This window comes from Erpetoichthys calabaricus, chromosome 6, assembly GCF_900747795.2.
Source record: "Erpetoichthys calabaricus chromosome 6, fErpCal1.3, whole genome shotgun sequence".
Lineage (NCBI taxonomy): Eukaryota > Metazoa > Chordata > Cladistia > Polypteriformes > Polypteridae > Erpetoichthys > Erpetoichthys calabaricus.
In genome coordinates, this window is record NC_041399.2 from 20017477 (window position 1) to 20034403 (window position 16927).

A 16927-nucleotide genomic window follows, 5' to 3' on the forward strand; every position below is an offset into this window, starting at 1 on the left:
TAGTGTTAAGCCTGAGTAACACTTAGGACAGTATTCTGCTGTCATCTGGTGGATAAAATAACATCATGCCACAAAAATATGAATATTTCTATGCGTTCTGATACTCTATGGTAACTCATCAATATTCATGAGTGGGGCGGAGCCTTCAACCAAAAAACACAATGGTATCTGAATGAAAAGTAATAATGCCAATTTTAGAATGAACTGAAACTGAACAATAGGTTAAATCAAGCGATAGCGATGACGATGTGAATTTGTCATTGGATGTGGTCATGGATAATGAAACTGATACCTACAGCACTGTATGACCAAACCGCCGTGATATGTCTGTTGAATCCGGTTGCTTGAAGCTTCACCATAATGCAAGCAGGTACATGGCAAAAAGGCAAATTGATTGTGATCGAGTGAAGGGACAAGAAAGTCGCTAGCTTCCAAAGCACTGTTCACAATTCAACCACTGTCCATGTCCGTGTAAGTGGAAATATGGAAGTCACTAAACCTTGCAGTGTGGTAGACTACAATAAAATAAGGAGTATGTTGATCATATGATTCAGGTGCTGACATTTTACACTCTCCTGCTCAAGCAACGCAATAAATATTATGAAGATGTACAAAGAAACACCGTCTACAGTCCTGATTACAATATTGGCTGGGCATTGGTCAATGTTTTAAAACATATCACATGAAGGCTGTGTGCTAAGTTTGCATCAGTACACCATTAGACACTAGATATGCCTTACCTGATGTATTTTTGTTGACGTTTTAGTCTGTATGTGCTTCTGTTACGCATAATAACATTTTTTCTTATTGAAAAAGGTTCAATATTTTTGTGTCATTTTTGGTATTGTGTCTCTCCAGAAAATCCTTGGGTACCGTTGGTTTGATTTTGTGTCGAATGAGCGGTTGCTCATGGAGTCCCGAATGAGGCACATTACCTGCATTGTGAGGGAGCGTCAGTTTACGGCACTATGGCCATGTGGCGCATTTCCCCGAGGGTGATCCGGCTCATAAGATCCTCATTGTTGGGGACCCGAGTGGGTGGACCAGGCCAAGGGGTCACCCACGTAACACCTGGCTGCAGCAGATAGAGGGTCATTTCCGGAGGGTGGGTCTGGACCGCGTGTCTGCCTGGGGGTTGCCAACCGGGATCCCGAGTTGTTTCGTCATGTAGTCGGTATGGCAATGCAATATACCAATGAATGCTCCCCAGCTTGACTTGATTACTAAGGAGGCTAAATTGAAAAAAAATTATTGTTGTCTTTGTCCTGCAAAGATCATTGCAACAGCATGTTGTACAACGTTCACGGAGGTGAAAAAGCACTTTATGGTGACAACAATGCATTCAGACTAGGAGGTTAAGATGTGCTACAACAAACCCCATATTTTGAACGTGTTACAAATTTATCAGGATATAAGTTAAATGTATATATATATATATATATATTTTTTTTTTTAATGAAACATATGTAAAATATCACATAGAATCAGAGGTCGCAAGTTGTATTAAAAGTTGTTTTTTTTGTTTTTTGTGAAAACCTTCCATTTTAAGCATTACAGATAGGCAAATTGTTAGAAAAATATCGAATTGAAATTAAACGCATAAAACACAGACACTTAAAAACAAGTCATAGATAGCAGGGAATGAGGCAGTAGCCAGATGGTGCACACTGACTGCCTGATTAAAAAAAATCTTTATTTAAACTCAAACTAAATTCAGATGGTGTTGTTGTGTTTAAAATTAAGATTTTTTAGCTTGCAAGTTAAAGCTGAAAAAAAACCTACACCTCCTTCCTTGCTTGAAAAAGATTGCACTTTGCTGTAATTATTTACAGATAAATATTGCTTGTCAGAAAATGACTGCATTTACTAAAGAGTCAGGATTCATCCGGATTCTGTTTTCTCAGGTGATTCTTTTTTTTACCTTATTATGCAGTCCGATATCAATGTAATTCAATGTAATATTTATGATATTTAGCAAATGAAAAACAGTTTATGCCCTAGATATATGCATGCAAAGATACAATATGCATGCATGCATTTCAGAACAAAACAACTCATTTTGCCCGGCAAAGTCGTGATAAAATATACAATACTATCACAGCATAACTAATCTTTATCTGTAAGTCAAACAATACAGGAATGAAAGAAAAAACATTACTGTATGCAGCTGTCACTCAGTTAATTAAAGAGGTAGCTTTTGTTTAGCAAACATTTTTGTCGATTATTTTTGTGATTAGTATTTCTAAAAAGTTCTTGCAGCTGACATAGATCTGAAGAAAGAGGGTTGTACGCCTTTATCTGTGTTAGTTTGTCTTTCTGCTGACTGTACTAATTCTGGACAGGAACTTTCTTTGAAATTCAGTTTATAAGAACATAATAACATAAAAAAAATTGACGAATGAGAGGAGACTATTCAGCCCTTGATTGTTTCACTAATAGCTAAACTGTCCCAATATCTCATCCAGATAATTCTTAAAGGTTTCTCCTTCAACTGCATGTCTCCGTGGTTAGTTATAGATTCCCATAACTCTTCAATTCAGTTCACTTCAGTTATTTTTGTTTAGTGCTCGTCATTGAGCGCTGCAAAGTAAAGCACTATGACAAGTTCAAAGGTAAACACAAATGCAGACTTTACCAATTGCTAATTACCTAATGAATACAAATAAAGACACAGATTTGTTTGAACAGACAGGAAACAAAATGATTTGCAACATTAACAGAGCCCAGCAATATCTGTCCGTTCATTCATTGTTGAAATATGCACTATGTCCAGTTAACAATGGAGGAGAGGAAAACAAAAAGGATCCTGGAAGAAAATAAAATTCTGGCGGGTCCACGGTCAGTTACTAACAAGCAAAGTCATTCTGGGTTTTTCCATAGTAGAGCCTACCCTGAGCCATCCAAACTGACGGCAGATTCTAGACATCCATTTATTCCAAGGCTCCCAGTATCTCAGATGACTTTTCATGGACAGAAGAGCAGTTGAGAAGTAGAGCAGCAGTACCAAGTGCCACAGGAAGATACAGAGAAGAGAAAAAGGATAGAGGATGGTTAGTAACTGTTCATAATTATTATAATGTTTAAAGTTTTGTACAAATGACTAACAAACAGAGATGCAGTATGCAGACCTAATCAGCAGCTCTAATCAGGGAATAGCAGACTAAAGTAGTGAGCCTGGATTTACAAATAGAGACCGACGGGGCATCTCTTATATAAAATGGCAGATTATTTCAAATCTTTTGAGATCTGTAGTTAAAAGCTCGACCTCCCACTGCTTTTGTATTAATCCATCCATCCATTATCCAACCTGCTACATCCTAACTACAGGGTCACGCAGGTCTACCAGAGCCAATCCCAACCACAATAGGGCGCAAGGCAGGAAACAAACCCTGAGCAAGGCGCCACACACACACACACACACCAAGCACACACTAGGGACAATTTAGAATCGCCAATCCTGCATGTCTTTGGACTGTGGGAGGAAACCAGAGTACCTGGAGGAAACCCATGCAGACACGGGGAGAACATGCAAACTCCACGCAGGTAGGACCCGGGAAGCGAAACTGGGTCTCCTAACTGCGAGGCAGCAGCGCTATTCACTGTGCCACCATGCCACCCTGTATTAATCCTAGGTATGTTAAGTAGGCCAGCGTCTTGAGATCTTAATTCACGCTGTAGTTTGTACATAATTAAAAGTTCAGATAGGTAAACAGGGCCTGGGTCATTTAATGCTTCACATGTAAGAAGGAGGATTTTGAAATAAACTCTAAGCTTAGATGGAAACCAGCGTAAAGAGTTGAGAACAGGAGTTATGTGGTTGTACTTTCTAGTTCTTGTAATAGTTTTTGCAGCAGCATTTTGAATTAATTGAACAGTTCATGAATGATGCATTACAGTAATCGATCCTACTAGAACTAAGTGTATGAATTAACTTCTCAGTATCATTCATAGTTAGAAACCATCATTATTCCAATATTTTAAAGATGGAATAATAGGTTTTAGATAGTAAATGTCTTTGTTTTAAAATAAATCCAAATATAGCACCTCACTTGTGTGCCAATTCAGTAAAAATAATAGTTAGTTCAACTGAGTTAAAAAAAGTGACAGAATACTGTTGTGGTCTGGATCATCCTCCCCATAACTAACATTTTTAGTATTCTGTTTCCAGAGATGTATAGTTCTTATGCATTCACGTTTTTAATGCACTGATACAATTTATTAAGGACACTATCTATCTATCTATCTATCTATCTATCTATCTATCTATCTATCTATCTATCTATCTATCTATCTATCTATCTATCTAATTCGTTAGAAAAAAATTTCAATCAATCAATCTGTCATTTTCTTCTCCTTTGGAAGACATCAGAACCTATCCTATTTGTTGCTCCTTCTCCCTCTTTCTTTTGTCTGATGCAGAATATGAAATTTGGGTTACTCAACAGGATATTGAGGGATCTGGTAAAAGGCTCAAGAGCCCTTTCAAGAGAAATACTTTATGAAAGGCTTGTTAGCTAAGTCATCTGGAGAAATGAGTGATAGACTCTTAAGAAATGTAGCTCCAGTCTATAATAACACAGATATAGATGTACATTTGTTTTTCACGAAGTCCATGTAGATACTGTATACTGTCACATGACAGAGCAAAAACCTGTCTTTTCCAAGGTCTAATGTAAGGGGTATGTGAGGGAAGGAGTTGAGAAGTTCATAACAGTCAAGCTTTCTTCATTTCTTGACCAGCCAAGAAGACCTCAACCAACTGTGATGAGATCCCACCTCCTGTACTTCTTCCAGCATAAAAAATTATTCTCCAAACAAGAAATACGGTCAGATTTGGACTAGTAAAGGAATGAGACCGACATCTGTTGCTAAATGTCATTAAATGGGGTTAAAAACAGTATAATAGCAACTGTTGTGGGGCTATGGTGCTATGCAAATTTTCTTTTAAAGCTAAATAGGGATGATAGGGTACTCTTCAGGAAAAAAATCATACTGCAGCGTAGCAGAATTCATATCGGGCACTTCACATCACAATATTTACCTGACCTATTCTCAGTGTGATCATTGTGTTTACTGTGCAGTGCTAATTCAATAATCCTGGGAGACAGAAAGAGTAATCAAAGCTTAGGAATGGCTTTAAGGATTAATTTGTTTCAAGATCAAATTAGCACTTGAAAATGTTCAGTGTCGAAAATTTGCAATGAATGGAACAAATAGTGAAAATCCTTCTAACTGAAAACTTTGAAATGTTTTTCTAACGAATTAGATAGATAGATAGATAGATAGATAGATAGATAGATAGATAGATAGATAGATAGATAGATAGATAGATAGATAGATAGATAGATAGATAGATAGATAATGTCACAGGTCACCTGTGGAGGTAGATGTCCTACTAGTAGTTTTGGACCAGAGGAACAGGTGAGAGTCAGTTTGGCAGGTGAATAAAGGTAGATTTTATTATAATAAGTTTCTTACAAACATGCAGTTCTTATTGCAAAACATATTTACTAAAAATGGCCTTTTCATAAGCAGGTTCTTACCCCACTTTTCAAGACAAAGTCCTGGGTAATATAGAAGCATTAAAGACCAACAAAAAGAACGGCGTTGCAGACACACTATAAATACAGCTCCTCTGAAAAGAAACATCTGCAGCATTTCCTGGCTATAATAAGTAAAAAATCTCTCACTTATCAGCCAACTACTAAGTCACTCAGCATTAGACTCTACTAGCGTGTGCACAACTCTGTAACTAACAGTCATCCATCTGATTGAAAAAAAACAACTTCCCCCTACAGCTGGCCAGCGTCCATTTCCCAGGGTGCCTACCATCTCAAAAGAAGAGACAATTTACATGACAAGGGAGATAAATGAATTTGCTCAATATAACAGTCCACAGTACTGGGACAACTAAATGAAAGAAACACTAACACAAAACAAACAGGTCACAAAAAACAAACTAATCACACTAATACAAAATCAAAACACCCATAAACAATAATGAAACTCCCCCACACCTAAATCCCTGAATTCCTGCATGTTCCCACTTGAGCTTAGCAAGGGCGCTTCATTTAAAGTGGAACCATTGGTACATAAACATGTGCGCATGACTTTGGCTGCAGAAAAAGGAAGACAGAATCTCTAGGAGATGATTCCCTAATAAGCTCCAAGTTTGCTATTAGCTTTCTCCCTGAAACATATTTACTGAGCTAGAAATTAATTAAAGTCATATACACTGCTATTAGTGCTAGCACACACTACACTAATTGCTTCCCTCTTGCTCAACCTGTACCATAAGTGGTATGGTGAGCCTGTCAGCATTACAGATAGATAGATAGATAGATAGATAGATAGATAGATAGATAGATAGATAGATAGATAGATAGATAGATAGATAGATAGATATCAGGCATGTGTGTATGTACTGAGAACATCTACAGGGTCCTAATCAGCAAGGTACAACAAGGGTTGACAATGGTGGAACACCAATGTTAAAAGCCATCTCTTTTCCACCATTCGAACAGAGGAAGAAAACCGTGATGAACTGAGCACTACACTGGACGTCTCATCCCTTCCAATACCACTGCTATTTAAAGACAACACAGAGCAGAAGTCAAGGTCTATCTTAAATGGATCTCCATCCTTGGAAAACTGAATTCCCTGGCTGAGGAAGCCGTCATTGTAGCCTTATAGTCACTTTGTATCTTACTTTCACCTATGTGAATTCATTATTAAATGGTTCTCTGCCACCGACCCCAGCACCTCATCTGTGTTGCATTGTTTTGTTTTACAATACATAGATAGTATGTGAGAGCTTGGGGAGTGTTTAGATGGCTCTATTGAGGTAAGACAACCAGCTGCAGTGCTGAGGTGAAAGCGATTGCTGACTTCCTCTTCTCTGTTCCCCCATAGACCAGATGAAGAGTCCCAGTATGGGCCGTGACATCACTTCTGGTATAACTCTGGAGGCCCCACATGTTTTGCCCCAAGAGCTATTTAAAGAGCAAAGTCAGAGTCCGTTTGGACCATATTTGCTTAGCGTACAGAACTCCATGACAGAGAAGCTTGTTTTCAGATGGAAAGCACACAGGGTGCATGAAGTCTACCTTTCCTTGAACTTTTCTTACTTCTGTTTAATCACTTTGAATAAACGAGGTACCTGGCTGGTCCCCAACCCTTCAGCATTTTTTGTTCTCATTTATAGAGTCACTGTTAATATGGGCCAGATCAAAGGTTTCATACTTTAAATAACATAACATCCTATTTATCTTGGCAGCATCGGTGCAAGGCAGGATTCCACCCCAGTTCACAGCAGAGCCCACACATTCACAGAGGATCAAAATGAATTCCCAACATGCCAATGCTTATCTTTGCGGATGGAGAAGGTAAACCAGAATACCCACAGACATCATCAGGGTACTGGATTTGAACCCAAAATACTGCATCCTTAAGGCAGTAGTGCTACCCACTGTTACTAAGCCATATTAAATTGAATATTATAGGATGATTTTATCTAGTGTTGTGATATAAGGCATTTAGACACAATAGTTATGAAAGCATGCTTACTCAAAAAAAAAAAAATATATATATATATAGGTGTTACTGCATGTCCTTCTGACACCTTGCAGGTTTGGCTACCTGACTGCACTTCTCAGCCCAAAGTCTCTCTGTGCTAAGTGCAAATTGTTGCCACGTCTTTTTTGGTTTTTCTAGCCAGAAGCAAAACAATCAGAATACTTGGAAACACTAACTGGACAGCCTGCTCACATGTGGGGACTCGGTAGGAAATGATAAGACTGAAATAAACAAATCTGTTAATGTGGGCAAGATATATTAAATTGAAAATCACTTGTGCCACGTGAAGTCACTGAAGCAATATTGTTTACTTTGCAGTCTCTGGTATCAGGGCCTACATGCAGAATGTCAGTATAAATACGGCTGCAATCATAACCTGTCTCACAGTCCCAGTACACAGAGGGAATTCACGGTTTCATAAATACAGTAAAAAGCTTTCCTGTGGGCAATTGGGCACCCTTTAAATAAGGAATCTAGGGTTATAATTACCTGCCTGTATTTTCTTTGTGTACAGTGCTGCCAATATAGACTCTTTCACACATGTGCACATGGCATGGGAGGCATTTAAAGGGCTTGAATGAGAGTAATTCCATACCAGACCAGGGGGTGGTGGAGTGCACTAACTCTTTCTCTCACTTCTCTGCAGTCCAGTTACAAGAAATTCTGCCTGGCCCTGATGACACAACTTCTGGTTCCAGCCCTACTGATGACGTCACTTCCTGCCCCGGCTCCAGTGACACCACTTTCGGTTCTGGCCCTGCTGATGATGTCACTCCTGGCCCCAATGACACAACATCCGGTTCTGGGCATACTGATATCGCCACTTACGGTCCTGGTCCCAATGACAGAACTTCTGGTTCTGCCCCAGTGATGATGTCACTTCCTCTGCTCTCCTTTAAAGCCTGCCATCTTTTAGCCAGCAAGTCAGTTCACTTGTGGACTCCAATCTGTACAAACCAGTACCTTAATTATCCATTTGCAGCCAGGAATAATATACGGGTGGCTGCCCCAAACCACCTTTATGTGGCTCGTGCTTATTACAAACTGTTGTACAAAAAAATGGACCACAGGTAAACAGAGCAGTCAAGGAGGTGCAAGGTTGCTGTATCAGGGTTTCAATTGCATTTTGACCCACCAAATGTGAATCATTTTCTTGTATGTTTTGTCATACTACGCTGTATGAAAAATGCTATTTAAATGTGTGATCGATTGATTGTTTAGACATTGACTCCCACTGTGTAAAGTGAAAGCCTGCACAGTTTGGGAAGATTCAAACTGACAACTTTTCAGTGACAAGATTGGTGCATGTGAGCGAAACTTGGTTACTGTTAAATATGCGCCTACCTCAGTAGAGTCTCCGAGAGTTGAAACTGAAAAGACTTGGGATGTGATTCAAAATTTGTATGTGCCCAGTCATTTTGGCATTTTTTTTTTTTTTTTACACACACATTAATGAGTCATCCTCCATCACTAACAGCAGGACACTGAGGGTGGACAATAGCTGTAAAATTCTCTTCTACCATCCTGAGCCTTTCACACCTTCACTCAGATGATTATATGCTTTGCTACTATTTTCAGTATTCCTGGCTTGTAAAATAATACTAATTAAACAGAATAAATCACAGAGCAAACAATAGATAGGCTACTGTAATGGAAAAAAGTGGGACCAGATAATGAGGGGATGATTGGATTCATTCTGTTCCTCTTTTTTGATATCCAGCTGTGGTACTTGTTGCCACCTCTGCTTTGTCTAAATGCTACGACATTCATGGAAAGTGACACTAAGAATTCTGAAAGCTTTTGGATCCACTGGTGCAACAGTTTAATTTACTGTACTTCTTATTTGACTATGGAATTTAAAATATTAAGTTAAAATATAATCTTTACAAATTATTACAAGTATACACTGTGGGGTACAGCCCGGACACAAGCAGGTAGACATGATGGTTTCACCACACACACGTTTATTAATCTTCATATTTACAGTAGAAGTGCACATACCCAGTGCCGAAGCAGCAATCACCCCTTTAAGTCCTGGCCACAACACAATGCCTTATTAGTCTCTGGTCCGCCTCCACTCCTCTCCACCAAGATTCGTCCTCTTCCACCTGACTCTTGCCCCTGACTGGAGGGAGGCGGCCCCTTTTATTCACCCCGGAAGGGCTTCAGCTTCATCCTGAGAGCTCGTAGCCACACCCCTGTGTGGCGGAAGCTCCAGCGGTGAAACCAGAAGTCCACCGGGTGTCTCCAAGTCTCTTCTCCCCAGTATTTCCCGGTGTGGCGGAAGTACTCAGGTCCAACACTCCCAAGGCATTGGGGCGCCCCCTGGCGGTGACCATGGGCCCCTACAGGGATGAGCTTCCAAGTTCTGTACCCGTGGTCCCCACAGCAACCAGGGAGGATGCCCCCTCGTGTTCCGGAGGATCCACAAGCCCTCCTCCGGTCCTCCTGGGCGTCCCGGCTGGGCATGAACGCCCGCCGGGCACCACAACACTTATATGTACTTGTGATAATGAATTATTAAAATGTAAGGAAAAGGACTGAAGGTAACTGAAGCGTTACGTAAATGTGGCTTAAAGCTTGAGCACGAGAGGTCTCCCTCATCTTAGATGAGTCACCAGTTTAATTACTAAGATTAAAATGAAATAAATATTTAATGAAACTCCCTTAAAAAGCAAGGACAATCTAGTGAGAAATTCCAAACTCCCCTATTATGAAGCGGGATAAGATCAATGGGAGAACCAGTAGGACACCCCTCTTAACGAAGCAATGGTTAGAAGAATTGACATGTATACAAAGTTACTGGTGGCTGCAGTTGATTGGATAAGATGATAGAATTCTTCATATTAAGAGTTAGAATGCATGATGTATTAGATAAGTCAATGGTAATGGAAAAGTACAAAAGGGAATGAATTATGTTATCAATAGCTCACTCATTTGTGCATATATATGTGCAAATAAAGAATCATTCTATAATCTACTCTGGTCTCTGTGAATGATTTCTTTGAAAATGGAGGAATGTTCTTTCCACAATGAGAGTTGTCAGCCTGTACTTATGGTATTGTAAAATACCCAGGAGTAGGGTGGACCACCATCACCATTTGCCCTAGGTCAACCGACTATGAACCTACAGAGTTTTATTTTCTCCTGAAGTGTTGTTGACTGGAATTTCATTTTGTCTTTCCCCCACAATCAACTGGACATATCTCAATGAGATAGATAGGAAAGACACTAGATAGATAGATAGATAGATAGATAGATAGATAGATAGATAGATAGATAGATAGATAGATAGATAGATAGATAGATAGATAGATAGAAGTCCAACACACTAACCACTTGGCCATCTTTACTAATTCATATATATGTGTGTTGCAAAAAGCACTCTATATATGTTGTGGCAGGCGGCTGGGGGCGGTACCCAGCCTGGAAGCCTGGAAGGACCGGGAGAAGGACTACGCCTCCTCCGGACCACGAGAGGGCAGCCACCCTGGTTTGTATGGTGGCCAGAGGAACAGAGCATGGAAGCTCAACCTTATAGGGGCCTGTGGTCACCCGGAGGTGCTGGCAGAAGGAAAACCAGGGACACCTGGAGTGCTTCCAGGTGCTCTTGCGGCACTTCCTGGTGTAGCGGAAGTGTCGCAGGAAGCTCATCAGGGGGCACCTGGAGCACGTCCAGGTGGACTTAAAAGGGGCCTCCTCCCTCCATTCGTCAGCTGGAGTTGGATGGAAGAGGACAGAGCTTGGAGCAGAGGAGTGGAGGTGGTAAAGGAAGGCCAGAGAGTGAAGAGGCCCGGACTGAGGTGTATGGTGCAGGGGCACCGGGTTGTGTGTAGCATTGTAAAGAGTTTGTAAATATGTATAATAAACATGTGTTGGTGTTTGAACCATCGGTGTCTGCCTGTCTGTGTTGAGGCTGGTCTGCACAATGTGTATTCACTAAAAGTGTAATATAAAGAAATGAGACATTTAAATTTGTTGTAATTAATGTACAGATCCTGGGTCAAAACTGATGAAATATTGCAATGTCGCCGGAGATCAACATGCTTGCAAAGTGGGCACAAAATTAATTGCAAAATTTGACCCAGGCAAACAGAGATGGGAAGTTGAATAAAATCATGTAATAATAATAATAATAATTTAAAAACTGCTTAGTTTAGAAGTTCAAATCTTTAAACAGATCTTCACAGAAAAAAACACTTTAGTTCAAAGGTTCAACCAAATCTTTAAAAGAAAATAGTTTAAACTGATTTTTATCCTGATGTTCAGTCCATTACTTCATTTTCCAAATTTCCAAGCTAACAGCCACATTTGCACAATCCAAGCTCAATATTTTTGCACCTCAGCTTCTCCAGTCCATTTCTGGCCCAATGTGGTTCTTAGGCCGAGCTATTTTCTTGACACTAAACATCCCTATGAAAACATCTGACATGTGAAAGAAATTTTAAAATTAATTCCAATGATATTTGATGGCTTCAGGCTAAATGACAGTCCATTTGTGGCTTAGTGCACACCGGCACAGATACATTTAAAAACACTATTTTTGTTTTAAGACATTTCTTTGCACACTAGCATTTTCAGGTTGTTTTCTTAAAGTCTGTCATCCACATGAAAATGACAAAACACACGTAAATCTTGCCATAGGTTTGTATGGTTTATTAGCCAAGCTCAGCGTTGTTTATGGATTAAACCCAAAGTAAATAAAATAAAAAGAATGAGTAAATAAAAAACAGACTTCTTTGTCTGATCGGATGATTAAGTATAATCACCCTTTAAGGGTTATAAGTAAACAGCACAATATTTGAGCATTTTAAGGCACAGAAAAATGTTAGCCACTGTAGGGAAGTTAGGAGAGTCCAATCTTGACGGTAATGATGAGATCTCAAAGGGAATTATCCAAACAAATGGAAGTCGGTGTCTGATCACATCAGAACATTAGAAAGATTTAGATGAATACAGGCCATTCAGCCCAAAAAAGCTCACCAGTCCTATTCACTCAGTCCTTCCAAAATAACATCAAGTTGAGTTTTGAAGGTTCCTAAAGTCCTACTGTCTACCATAGTACTTGGTCACTTATTCCATTATTTGTTTAAAGAAAAAATGTCCTAATATTTGTACAACACTTCCCCTTCACAAGTTCCCAACTGTGTCCCCATGTTCTTGTTGAACACATTTTAAAATCACAGTCTCAATCCACTGGATTAATTCCCATCATTATTTTAAACTCTTCAATCATGTCACCTCTTAATCTCCTTTCGTTTAAACTGAAAAGGCTCAGCTCTTTTTCATCTTTCCCCATAACTCAACCCCTGTAGCCCCTGAATCAGCCTAGTTACTCTTCTCTGGACCTTTTCTAGTGCTGTTATGTCCTTTTTGTAGCCTGGAGACTAAAACTGCACACTCCAGATGAGGCTTCACCAGTGTGTTACAAAACTTGAAGATGAAAATCACATGACAATTATATGTGTGCCTTTTTGAAAAGCTCCATTTTCCCTATCCACACTGCTATGCAAGACCCAGACTTTTCAAATTTACACATTTCAGAGATCATTTTTTCACCTCTGATAGATGCTACTGATGGCAAACAGGTCCTAAACACAAGTTAATGAAACACCTGCAGATTGTGTGCGGATAGATAGATAGATAGATAGATAGATAGATAGATAGATAGATAGATAGATAGATAGATAGATAGATAGATAGATAGATAGATAGATATTTGTTTGTCTCCAGGGAGATTGTTCTGATAGCGAACTAGCAAGGAAGGCTTTTGAAAAGGAACGCATGAGGAAGGGAATTAGTCAAAACCAGAAAAAGTTCAAACTGAAAGATCTACTGATAGTTTTCCAAAACCAAAACGAGAAGCAAAAATCGAACTAAAAAATACAGGCATGAGTTAAAATTTATTTTTGCACTAAGAACAAACATCAAAAAGGTTTCTGGAATCTGCTAACTCGGACCAGAAAGTGTTGACAATGGTGACCTTTTAACCCGTTGTGTCATTACCATCAGGTCACAACCACACACCAGTAATAACATGGCAGCTGTCCTAATAAATGGATGACAAGAATGGCAGGATTGTAAATTTAAAAAATGGTGATGAAAAATTATCTAAGATAATGTACAAAAACAAACAAACAAAAAAAATCTAATGAAAAAATCACTTTGAATACATATGAAATTCACATAAATGAGTGCAAGATCTAGTCAGATAGTAAAGAAATAAATAATAATGGACCCATTGATAACAGGGAAATTACAGAAGCTATGAAAAATAAAAAATATTAATGCAAACAAGAACCCCTCAGAAACACAAGAAATTCTGTCTTAGCTAATGATAAGATGTATGTTGCCGTCTAATAACAGGCCTTGTAGGTGGGAGTACGATGGATCAGATTCTGGTCAGGTGAACCCAGTTGTGCCACAGGTTTACATTTAAAGGTATTTAACATTTAAATAAATCAGTTCCAGCCTGTTGTGTTTATGAATGGAAGTTTGCCATTGTTCCTTCTGAAATCACCACACATTTGGAATGATACGCCATTAGAGTATTGTAAATAAAGATGCTGTAACTTATCTCCCCAGTCATCTTCCTGCCTTTTTTCCATTTTGTCTGATTGTATCAGATGATATCCTTTCAGTATTAAAATAGCATCTAGAATAAGAGTTTTAAGCCAGTTCTCCACAATACCTAAAATACCACAGTACCTGAACGTGCCGTGACTCAGTACGAGAGGTAACAATTTAAAGTTCATTCATTTTATAGAAAAGTAATAAAACATTGCCCAATATATGGAGGTGAGTTAGTGCTTAATGTTTTCCACCTCACTTTTATCCTCACTCCAGCTCTTTGTTCTTTCCATCTTTGAATTAGCTGCTGCTGCGATAAAATTTAACAGAACTCTTTAGATAGTAGAGGCTGCAGTGCTACCCAACTGACTACGGGACTATTTAATATTCCCTACTTTAAGTTAATCAGAGTCTCTCAAATTCTCAGATGTTGCTCTCATAAGGTAGCCTTCAGATCTTGTTTGCTCTCCCTGTGACTTTTCCCAAGTTTGCTGCTTGTCTAAAAGGCAGATAGATAGAAAGTGTGGCCTGCAGAGAGCGCCACCGAGCCCCAAACCCCCAGACGCAATTGTAGCACAACAGTCCCAGTTCAACAAAAGTGCTTTTAATTTAAACAATGCCTTCATAAGGTTTCTGTTCTTTACAGTACAGCACAACTCTTTCTCTTCTTTTGCTTCATTTCCTTTTCTTTTCTTTTTCTGCACATTTATTTTCTCCTCCACATCTGACTCCAACTCCTTTGTGGTTGAGTGGAATAGTTCCTGTGCTCAATCTAATGCCCCCAGGAAGCATTTCCGAGTCTTACAGAACCACCACGGTCCTTGTAACATCAATGTCCAAAAGCTCCCTCTGTCTGCCCCCACAGAACTCAGTGGGGAAGGCCCATTGAGCAACAACTTCAATGCTGTGCTATGGGCATTCATACTGCCAGACAGGATGCTGCCACCCAGTGTGCAGCGGGGACACTCTGCTCATAGCAGGCACTCAGCCACCATGCTGACCTCCCAGGTTTCCGAGTCCATCCCAGATGTAACTCAGTGGTTGTTAGGATGCCAGCCCCGATGTAGCCACTGTGACATCTTTCCATCTCCATAGATAGATAGATAGATAGATAGATAGAAACGACAACATTTATTTCTATAGCACATTTTCATACAAATGATGTAGCTCAAAGTGCTTTACAAAATGAAGAAAGAAAAATAAAATAAAAATTTGCCAATGCTAATTAACAAAGAATAAAGTAAGATCCTATGACCAGGGAGGACAGAAAAAACAAACAAAAAAAACCTCCAGATGGCTGGAAAAAAAAAACAAAATCTGCAGGGGTTCCAAGGCCACGAGACCACCCAGCCTCCAATAGGCATTTTGACAAATCGGTCTTTATTAACACATACAGTAAATTCCACAGCTGATACATTTATTTCTCTAAACAATATCCATAATCAAACATGGATGGAACTTTGTACAGGATTCTTCCTCCAAATGAAAAGTAAGCAACCATCCCATTCACAGCAGCAACAAGTTCATGGTCTTCATCCCCATAAGGATGGGCCACCAATCAGGTTCTTTGCCTATTCATCTTTCTTGAATTTGCCATTGATGTAGGGCACATAGTCCACAATTAGCCTCCAGTCAGTGGCATAGCCAGTCCAACAGCACCCACTGTGCCCCAGGTACCCAAAGTGGGAAACCACAATCAGAGCAGCTGAGCGTACGGCAGACCAATCACTTTACTAAGCATCTTGCCGTTATTTGTCCCCAAGGGAACATTTTGCCTTTTATAGAAGCATAATAAATAAATATTATATTATGACAAACAACCATACAACTCTCAAATACACACTAGAATTCCTAAAAAGAAAGAAAACTACAAAGAAAGAAAACATCTTACTTGGCATAAGATAAAAAGTGCAGTCACAGGTATTATGCATATTGCTGTTGGTATATGAAGGAGCCCCAATAGCGCCTCTTCACACACTTCTGCTGAATAATTCGTCACCTGAAAGGACTCAATGAGATGGAGACTTTGTGGTTGGATTTGCTAAAGGCTGGTCACTCATGATCATCATGACACTGGATACAGCTCGAGCAGTGTAGCAAAGGAAATATGTCAGTGTCCTAATGTTCAAAGCTGCCAAGAAAAGACCACCGCCTCAAGGCTGTCATGGCTGCCAAACATGCATCTACTAAATACTGACTGGAAGGAGGTGAATACTTACATGAAAAGTTATTTTGTGTTTTATAATTCTAATTAAGTTTGGTCACTTTGCAGAAACCTTTGTTCTCTTTGACATTAAAGAGTCTTTTTTCTGCTGATCAGTGTCAAAAATGCCAAATTAAATACATTGTGTATTTCATTATACTATATACTGTATTTAACTCTTTCAGGGCTAATTATTTTTTTCATTTTCTCCCAGGTCTAAATATTTTTCCCAAAAACTTAGTTTTCTAAAAAGCATACAAAGTAAACACTATATGCATTTAACATTAAACATTAGCTTTCTAAGATCAGCTGTAGCACTGCTTACATACTTACTACATACCTGTTTGTCTAACCGTTTATATTCTGAAAGGCACTTTCGTTTTTGATTTCCAGATCACTTGCATCAAAATCGGAGTCTGATGAGTCACAGTCTGATTCAGCAATAATACGCAGAAAGCAAATAAATTAATAATGCCCACAGAGGATTTTGCTTGCACATTCGCTTTGCTCTTTTTCCCGACGTCGATGCCATTCTAGATGTTGTTTAATCTACACTCCTCACACACACACAGGGATTCA

The 16927-nt window shown here is 39.3% G+C and overlaps 1 pseudogene; it reads right to left on the minus strand.

Annotated features, from left to right (window-relative positions):
• Positions 1-15508: 15508 nt before the first annotated feature.
• Positions 15509-15886, minus strand: LOC114653880 (cytochrome b-c1 complex subunit 10-like; annotated as a pseudogene).
• Between the last annotated feature and the right edge of the window lie 1041 nt (positions 15887-16927).